A 9,672-nucleotide genomic window follows, 5' to 3' on the forward strand; every position below is an offset into this window, starting at 1 on the left:
TTCAGATAGCCCTCAATGAGCTCCCAAAATCACTTTGCAGAACACAAGATAACAGAGTTAGCAAACTGTTCCAAGAAGGAAGGGTGGAACTCTGTGTGATGAAGTCACACATCAGAAAGCAATCTCTCAGAAAGCTTCTCTCTAGTATATCTGAGGATATTTCCTTTTCACCATGGGCCCCTATGGGCTCCCAAATCTCACTTTGCAGATTCCACGAAAGAGTGTTAGCAAACTGCTTCCTGAGAACTAAGCTGTAACTCTGTGAGAGGAATTCACAGATCACAAAGAAGTTTCTCAGAAAGCTTCTTTCACGTTTTGAACTGATGATTTCCTTTATCAGCGTAGGCCTCAATGCGATCCAAAGAGTCCTTCTCAGGTTCCTCAAAAACAGTGATAATGGACTGTTGCAGGAAACATAAGTGTAACTCTGTGAGATGAATTCACATCACCAAGAAGTTTCTAGGAAAGCTTCTTTCTAGTTTTCAACTGAGGATATTTCCTTTGTCACCGTAAGCTTCATTGCGTTCAGAAGTATCCCATTGCAGATTTCCAGAAAACTGTGTTAGCACACTGAACACTGAAGAGAAAGGTGTAACTCTGTGAGTTGCATTCACACATCGCAATGCAGTTTCTCAGAGGCTTCTTTCCAGTTTTCATCTGAGGATATTTCCTTTTCATAGCCCTCAATGAGCTCCCAAATATCACTTTGCAGAACACAAGATAAAGAGTTAGCAAACTGTTCCAAGAAGGGAAGGGTGGAACTGTGTGATGAAGTCACACATCAGAAAGCAATCTCTCAGAAACTTCTCTAGTTATCTGAGGATTTCCTTTTTCACCATGGGCCCCTTGGGCTCCCAAATCTCACTTGCAGATTCCACGAAAAGAGTGTTAGCAAACTGCTTCCTGAGAACTAAGCTGTAACTCTGTGAGAGGAATTCACAGATCACAAAGAAGTTTCTCAGAAAGCTTCTTTCACGTTTTGAACTGATGATATTTCCTTTATCAGCGTAGGCCTCAATGCGATCCAAAAAGTCCTTCTCAGGTTCCTCAAAACAGTGATAATGGACTGTTGCAGGAAACATAAGTGTAACTCTGTGAGATGAATTCACACATCACCAAGAAGTTTTAGAAAGCTTCTTTTAGTTTTCATCTGAGGATATTTCCTTTGTCACCGTAAGCTTCATTGCGTTCAGAAGTATCCCATTGCAGATTTCCAGAAAACTGTGTAGCACACTGAACACTGAAGAGAAAGGTGTAACTCTGTGAGTTGCATTCACACATCGCAATGCAGTTTCTCAGAAGGCTTCTTTCCAGTTTTCATCTGAGGATATTTCCTTTTTCACCATAGCCCTCAATGAGCTCCCAAATATCACTTTGCAGAACACAAGATAACAGAGTTAGCAAACTGTTAAGAAGAAAGGGTGGAACTCTGTGTGATGAAGTCACACATCAGAAAGCAATCTCTCAGAAAGCTTCTCTCTAGTTATTATCTGAGGATATTTCCTTTTTCACCATGGCCCCTATGGGCTCCCAAATCTCACTTTGCAGATTCCACGAAAAGAGTGTTAGCAAACTTCCTGAGAACTAAGCTGTAACTCTGTGAGAGGAATTCACAGATCACAAAGAAGTTTCTCAGAAAGCTTCTTTCACTTTTGAACTGATGATATTTATTTATCAGCGTAGGCCTCAATGCGATCCAAAAGTCCTTCTCAGGTTCCTCAAAACAGTGATAATGGACTGTTGCAGGAAACATAAGTGTAACTCGTGAGATGAATTCACACATCACCAAGAAGTTTCTAGGAAAGCTTCTTTCTATTTTTCAACTGAGGATATTTCTTTGTACCGTAAGCTTCATTGCGTTCAGAAGTATCCCATTGCAGATTTCCAGAAAACTGTTAGCACACTGAACACTGAAGAGAAGGTGTCTGTGAGTTGCATTCACACATCGCAATGCAGTTTCTCAGAAGGCTTCTTTCCAGTTTTCATCTGAGGATATTTCCTTTTTCACCATAGCCCTATGACTCCCAAATATCACTTTGCAGAACACAAGATAACAGAGTTAGCAAACTGTTCCAAGAAGGAAGGGTGGAACTGTGTGATGAAGTCACACATCAGAAAGTAATCTCTCGGAAAGCTTCTCTCTATTATTATCTGAATTTCCTTTTTCACCATGGGCCCCTATGGGTCCCAAATCTCACTTTGCAGATTCCACGAAAACAGTGTTAGCAAACTGCTTCCTGAGAACTAAGCTTAACTCTGTAAGAGGAATTCACAGATCACAAAGAAGTTTCTCAGAAAGCTTCTTTCACGTTTTGAACTGATGATATTATTTATCAGCGTAGGCTCAATGCGATCCAAAGTAGTCCTTCTCAGTACCTCAAAAAGAGTGATAATGGACTGTTGCAGGAAACATAAGTGTAACTCTGTGAGATGAATTCACACATCACCAAGAAGTTTCTGAAAGCTTCTTTCTAGTTTTCACTGAGGATATTTCCTTTGTCACCGTAAGCTTCATGCGTTCAGACCCATTGCAGATTTCCAGAAAACTGTGTAGCACACTGAAAATGAAGAGAAACGTGTAACTCTGTGTTGCATTCACACATGCAATGCAGTTTCTGAGAAGGCTTCTTTCCAGTTTTCATCTGAGGATATTTCCTTTTTCACCATAGCCCTATGTGCTCCCAAATATCACTTTGCAGAACAAAGATAACAGAGTTAGCAAACTGCCAAGAAGGGAAGGGTGGAACTGTGTGTGATGAAGTCACACATCAGAAAGCAATCTCTCGGAAAGCTTCTCTTACTTATTATCTGATATTTCCTTTTTCACATGGCCCCTAGGGCTCCCAAATCTCACTTTGCAGATTCCACGAAAACAGTGTTAGCAAACTGCTTCCTGAGAACTAAGCTTAACTCTGTGAGGAATTCACAGATCACAAAGAAGTTTCTCAGAAAGCTTCTTCACTTTTGAACTGATGATTTTTTTTATCAGCGTAGGCCTCAATGCGATCCAAAGAAGTCCTTCTCAGGTACCTCAAAACAGTGATAATGGATTGTTGCAGGAAACTAAGTGTAACTCTGTGAGATGAATTCACATCACCAAGAAGTTTCTAGAAAGCTTTTTCAGTTTTCATCTGAGGATATTTCCTTTGTCACGTAAGCTTCATTGCGTTCAGAAGTATCCCATTGCAGATTTCCAGAAAACTGTGTTAGCACACTGAACACTGAAGAGAAAGGTGTAACTCTGTGAGTTGCATTCACACATCGCAATGCAGTTTCTCAGAAGGCTTCTTTCCAGTTTTCATCTGAGGATATTTCCTTTTTCAATAGCCTCAATGAGCTCCCAAATATCACTTTGCAGAACACAAGATAACAGAGTTAGCAAACTGTTCCAAGAAGGGAAGGGTGGAACTCTGTGTGATGAAGTCACACATCAGAAAGCAATCTCTCAGAAAGCTTCTCTCTAGTTATTATCTGAGGATATTTCCTTTTTCACCATGGGCCCCTATGGGCTCCCAAATCTCACTTTGCAGATTCCACGAAAAGAGTGTTAGCAAACTGCTTCCTGAGACTAAGCTGTAACTCTGTGAGAGGAATTCAAGATCACAAAGAAGTTTCTCAGAAAGCTTTTCACGTTTTGAACTGATGATATTCCTTTATCAGCGTAGGCCTCAATGCGATCCAAAGAAGTCCTTCTCAGGTACCTCAAAAACAGTGATAATGGACTGTTGCAGGAAACATAAGTGTAACTCTGTGAGATGAATTCACATCTCCAAGAAGTTTCTAGAAACTTCTTTCTAGTTTTCATCTGAGGATATTCCTTTGTCACGTAAGCTTCATTGCGTTCAGAAGTATCCCATTGAAGATTTCCAGAAAACTGTTAGCACACTGAACACTGAAGAGAAGGTGTAACTCTGTGATTGCATTCACACATGTAATGCAGTTTCTCAGAAGGCTTCTTCCAGTTTTCATCTGAGGATATTCCTTTTTCACCATAGCCCTCAATGGCTCCAAATATCACTTTGCAGAACACAAGATAACAGAGTTAGCAAACTGTTCCAAGAAGGGAAGGGTGGAACTCTGTGTGATGAAGTCACACATCAGAAAGCAATCTCTCAGAAAGCTTCTCTCTAGTTAATCTGAGGATTTCCTTTTTCACCATGGGCCCCTATGGGCTCCCAAATCTCACTTTGCAGATTCCACGAAAAGAGTGTTAGCAAACTGCTTCCTAGAACTAAGCTGTAACTCGTGGAGGAATTCACAGATCACAAAGAAGTTTCTCAGAAAGCTTCTTTCGTTTGAACTGATGATATTTCTTTTTATCAGCGTAGGCCTCAATGCGATCCAAAGAAGTCCTTCTCAGGTTCCTCAAAAACAGTGATAATGGACTGTTGCAGGAAACATAAGTGTAACTCTGTGAGATGAATTCACACATCACAAGAAGTTTCTAGAAAGCTTCTTTCTAGTTTTCACTGAGGATATTTCCTTTGTCACCGTAAAGCTTCATTGCGTTCAGAAGTATCCCATTGCAGATTTCCAGAAAACTGTGTAGCACTGAACACTGAAGAGAAAGGTGTAACTCTGTGAGTTGCATTCACACATCCAATGCAGTTTCTCAGAAGGCTTCTTTCCAGTTTTCATCTGAGGATATTCCTTTTCACCATAGCCCTCAATGAGCTCCCAAATATCACTTTGCGAACACAAGATAACACAGTTAGCAAACTGTTCCAAGTGGGAAGGGTGGAACTCTGTGTGATGAAGTCACACATCAGAAGCAATCTCTCAGAAAGCTTCTCTCTAGTTATTATCTGAGGATATTTCCTTTTTCACCATGGGCCCCTAGGCTCCCAAATCTCACTTTGCAGATTCCACGAAAAGAGTGTTAGCAAATGCTTCCTGAGACTAAGCTGTAACTCTGTGAGAGGAATTCACAGATAACAAAGAAGTTTCTCAGAAAGCTTCTTTCACGTTTTGAACTGATGATATTTCCTTTATCAGCGTAGGCCTCAATGCGATCCAAAGAAGTCCTTCTCAGTTCCTCAAAAACAGTGATAATGGACTGCAGGAAACATAAGTGTAACTCTGAGATGAATTCACATCACCAAAATTTCTAAGAAGTTCTTTCTAGTTTTCATCTGAGGATATTTCCTTTGTCACGTAAGCTTCATTGCGTTCAGAAGTATCATTGCAGATTTCCAGAAAACTGTGTTAGCACACTGAACACTGAAGAGAAAGGTGTAACTCTGTGAGTTGCATTCACACATCGCAATGCAGTTTCTCAGAAGGCTTCTTTCCAGTTTTCATCTGAGGATATTTCCTTTTTCACCATAGCCCTCAATGAGCTCCCAAATATCACTTTGAAAAACGTTCCAAGAAAAAGAAGGTGGAACTCTGTGATGAAGTCACACATCAGAAAGCAATCTCAGAAAGCTTCTCTCTAGTTATTATCTGAGGATATTTCCTTTTTCACCATGGCCCGATGGCTCCCAAATCTCACTTTGCAGATTCCACGAAAAGAGTGTTAGCAAACTGCTTCTGAGAAAAAGCTGTAACTGTGAGAGGAATTCACAGATCACAAAGAAGTTTCTCAGAAAGCTTCTTTCACATTTTGAACTGATGATATTTTTTATCAGCGTAGGCCTCAATGCGATCCAAAGAAGTCCTTCTCAGGTTCCTCAAAAACAGTGATAATGGACTGTGCAGGAAACATAAGTGTAACTCTGTGAGATGAATTCACACATCACAAGAAGTTTCTAGAAAGCTTCTTTCAGTTTTCACTGAGGATATTTCCTTTGTCCGTAAGCTTCATTGCGTTCAGAAGTATCCCATTGCAGATTTCCAGAATACTGTGCTAGACAAGAACACTGAGGGAAAGGTGTAACTCTGTGAGTTACATTCACATCACAATGCATTTTCTCAGAAGGCTTCTTTCCAGTTTTCATCTGAGGATATTTCCTTTTTCACATAGCCCTAAATGATTTCCCAAATATACTTTGGAGAACACAAGATAACGGAGTTAGCAAAGTTTTCCAAGAAGGGAAGGGTGGAACTCTGTGTGATAAGTCACACATCAGAAAGCAATCTCTCAGAAAGCTTCTCTCTACTTATTATCTGGATTTCCTTTTTCACTGTGGGATCCTCTGGGCTCCCAATTCTCATTTTGCAGATTCCACGCAAACAGTGTTAGCAAACTGCTTCCTGAGAACCAGGGTTTAACTCTGTAAGAGGAATTCACAGATCACAAAGTAGTTTCTCATAAACCTTCTTTCACGTTCTGAACAGATGATATTTTATTTATCAGCGTAGGCCTCAATGCGATCCAAAGTTCCTTCTCAGGTACCTCAAATACAGTGATAATGGATTGTTGCAGGATTAAGTGTAACTCTATGAGATGAATTCACACATCACCAAGAAGTTTCTAAGAAACTTTTCTATTTTTCCTGAGGATATTTCCTTTGTCACGTAAGCTTCATGGCGTTCAGAAGTATCCCATTGCAGATTTCCAAACAACTGTGTTAGCACACTGAACACTGAAGAGAGAGGTGTAACTCTGTGAGTTGCATTCACACATCGCAATGCAGTTTCTCAGAAGGCTTCTTTCCAGTTTTCTTCTGAGGTTATTTCCTTTTTCACCATAGCCCTCAATGAGCTTCCAAATATCACTTTGCAGAACACAAGATAACAGAGTTAGCAAACTGATCCAAGAAGGGAACGGTGGAACTCTGTGGGATGAAGTCACACATCAGAAAGCAATCCTCAGAAAGCTTCTCTCTATTATTATCTGAGGATATATCTTTTTCACCATGGGCCCCATGGGCTCCCAAATCTCTCTTTGGATTCCTCGAAAAGAGTGTTAGCAAACTGCTTCCTGAGAACTAAGCTGTAACTTGTGAGAGGAATTCACAGATCACAAAGAAGTTTCTCAGAAACTTCTTTCACGTTTTGAACTGATGATATTTCCTTTATCAGCGTAGGCCTCAATTCGATCCAAAGAAGTCCTTCTCAGGTTCCCAAAAACAGTGATTACGGACTGTTGCAGGACACATAACTGTAACTCTGTGATGTGAATTCACATATCACCAAGAAGTTTCTAGGACAGCTTCTTTCTAGATTTCAACTGAGGATATTTCCTTTGTCACAGTGAGCTTCATGCGTTCAGAAGTATCCCATTGCAGATTTCCAGAAAACTGTGTCAGCACACTGAACACTGTAGAGAAAGGTGTAACTCTGTGAGTTGCATTCACACATCGCAATGCAGTTTCTCAGAAGGCTTCTTTCCAGTTTTCATCTGAGGATATTTCCTTTTTCACCATAGCTGTTGATGAGCTCCCAATAATCACTTTGCAGAACACAAGATAACAGAGTTAGCAAACTCTTCCAAGAAGGGAAGGATGGAACTCTGTGTATGAAGTCACACATCAGAAAGCCATCTCTCAGTAAGCTTCTCTGAAGTTATTATCTGAGGATTTCCTTTTTCATCATGCGCCCCTAAGGGCTCCCAAATCTCACTTTGCAGATTCCACGAAAAGAGTGTTAGAAACTGCTTCCTGAGAACTAAGCTGTAACTCTGTGAGAGGAATTCGCAGATCACAAAGAAGTTTCTCAGAAAGCTTCTTTCACGTTTTGAACTGATGATATTACCTTTATTAGCGTAGGCCTCAATGCGATCCAAAGAAGTCCTTCTCAGTTTCCTCAAAACAGTGATAATGGACTGTGAAGGAAACATAAGTGTAAATCTGTGAGATGAATTCACACATCACCAAGAAGTTTTAGGAAAGCTTCTTTCCAGTTTTCAACTGAGGATATTTCCTTTGTCACCATAAGGTTCATGGCGTTCAGAAGTATCATTGCAGATTTCCAGAAAACTGTGTCAGCAAACTGAACACTGAAGAGAAAGGTGTAACTCTGTGAGTTGCATTCACACATCGCATTCAGTTTCTCAGAAGGCTTTTTCCAGTTTTGATCTGAGGATATTTCCTTTTTCACATAGCCCTCAATGAGCTCCCAAATATCACTTTGCAGAACACAGATAAAGAGTTAGCAAACTTTAAAGAAGAACGGTGGAACTCTGTGTGATGAAGTCACACATCAGAAAGCAATCTCTCAAAAGCTTCTCTCTAGTTATTATCTGAGGATATTTCCTTTTTCACCATGGGCCTATGCTCCCAAACCTCACTTTGCAGATTCCACGAAAAGGTGTTAGCAAACTGCTTCCTGAGAACTAAGCTGAAAATCTGTGAGAGGAATTCACAGATCACAAAGAAGTTTCTCAGAAAGCTTCTTTCACGTTTTGAACTGATGATATTTTCTTTATCAGCGTAGGCCTCAATGCGATCCAAAGAAGTCCTTCTCAGGTTCCTCACAAACCGTGATATGGACTGCTGCATTAGACATAAGTGTAACTGTGTGAGATGAATTCACACATCACCAAGAAGTTTTATAAAGCTTCTTTCTAGTTTTCATCTGAGGATATTCCTTTGTCACCGTAAGTTCTTGCGTTCAGAAGTATCCCGCAGATTTCCAGAAAACTGTGTTAGCACACTGAACACTGAAGAGAAATTGTAACTCTGTGAGTTGCATTCACACATCGCAATGCAGTTTCTCAGAAGGCTTCTTTCCAGTTTTCATCTGAGGATATTTCCTTTTCCACCATAGCCCTCAATGAGCTCCCAAATATCACTTTCCAGAACACAAGATAACAGAGTTAGCAAACTTTCCAAGAAGGGAAGGGTGGAACTCTGTGTGATGAAGTCACACATCAGAAAGCAATCTCTCAGAAGCTTCTCTCTAGTTATTATCTGAGGATATATCCATTTTCAGCATGGGCAACTATGGGCCCCAAATCTACTTTGCAGGTTCCACTAAAAGAGTGTTAGCAAACTGCTTCCTGAGAACTAAGCTGTAACTCTGTGAGAGGAATTCACAGATCACAAAGAAGATTCTCAGAAAGCTTCTTTCACGTTTTGAACTGATGATATTCCTTTATCAGCGTAGGCCTCAATGCGATCCAAAGAAGTCCTTCTCAGGTTCCTCAAAAACAGTGATAATGGACTGTTGCAGGAAACATAAGTGTAACTCTGTGAGATGAATTCACACATCATCAAGAAGTTTCTAGGAAATCTTCTTTCTAGTTTTCAACTGAGGATATTTCCTTTCTCACCGTAAGCTTCATTGCGTTCAGAAGTATCCCATTGCAGATTTCAGAAAACTGTGTTAGCACAGAACACTGAAGAGAAAGTTGTAACTCTATGAGTTGCATTCACACATCGCAATGCAGTTTCTCAGAAGGCTTCTTTCCACTTTTCATCTGAGGATATTTCCTTTTCACCATAGCCCTCAATGAGCTTCCAAATATCACTTTGCAGAACACAAGATCACAGAGTTAGCAAACTGTTCCAAGAAGGGAAGGGTGGAACTCTGTGGATGAAGTCACACATCAGAAAGCAATCTCTCAGAAAGTTTCTCCACTTATATGTGAGGATGTTTCCTTTTTCACAATGGCCTATGGGTTCCCAAATCTCACTTTGCAGATTCCACGAAAAGAGTGTTAGCAAACTGCTTCCTGAGAACTAAGCTGTAACTCTGTGAGAGGAATTCACAGATCACAAAGAATTTCTCAGAAAGCTTCTTTCACGTTTTGAACTGATGATATTTCCTTTATCAGCGTAGGCCTCA

This window comes from Rhinopithecus roxellana, chromosome 16, assembly GCF_007565055.1.
Source record: "Rhinopithecus roxellana isolate Shanxi Qingling chromosome 16, ASM756505v1, whole genome shotgun sequence".
Classification (NCBI taxonomy): Eukaryota; Metazoa; Chordata; class Mammalia; order Primates; family Cercopithecidae; genus Rhinopithecus; species Rhinopithecus roxellana.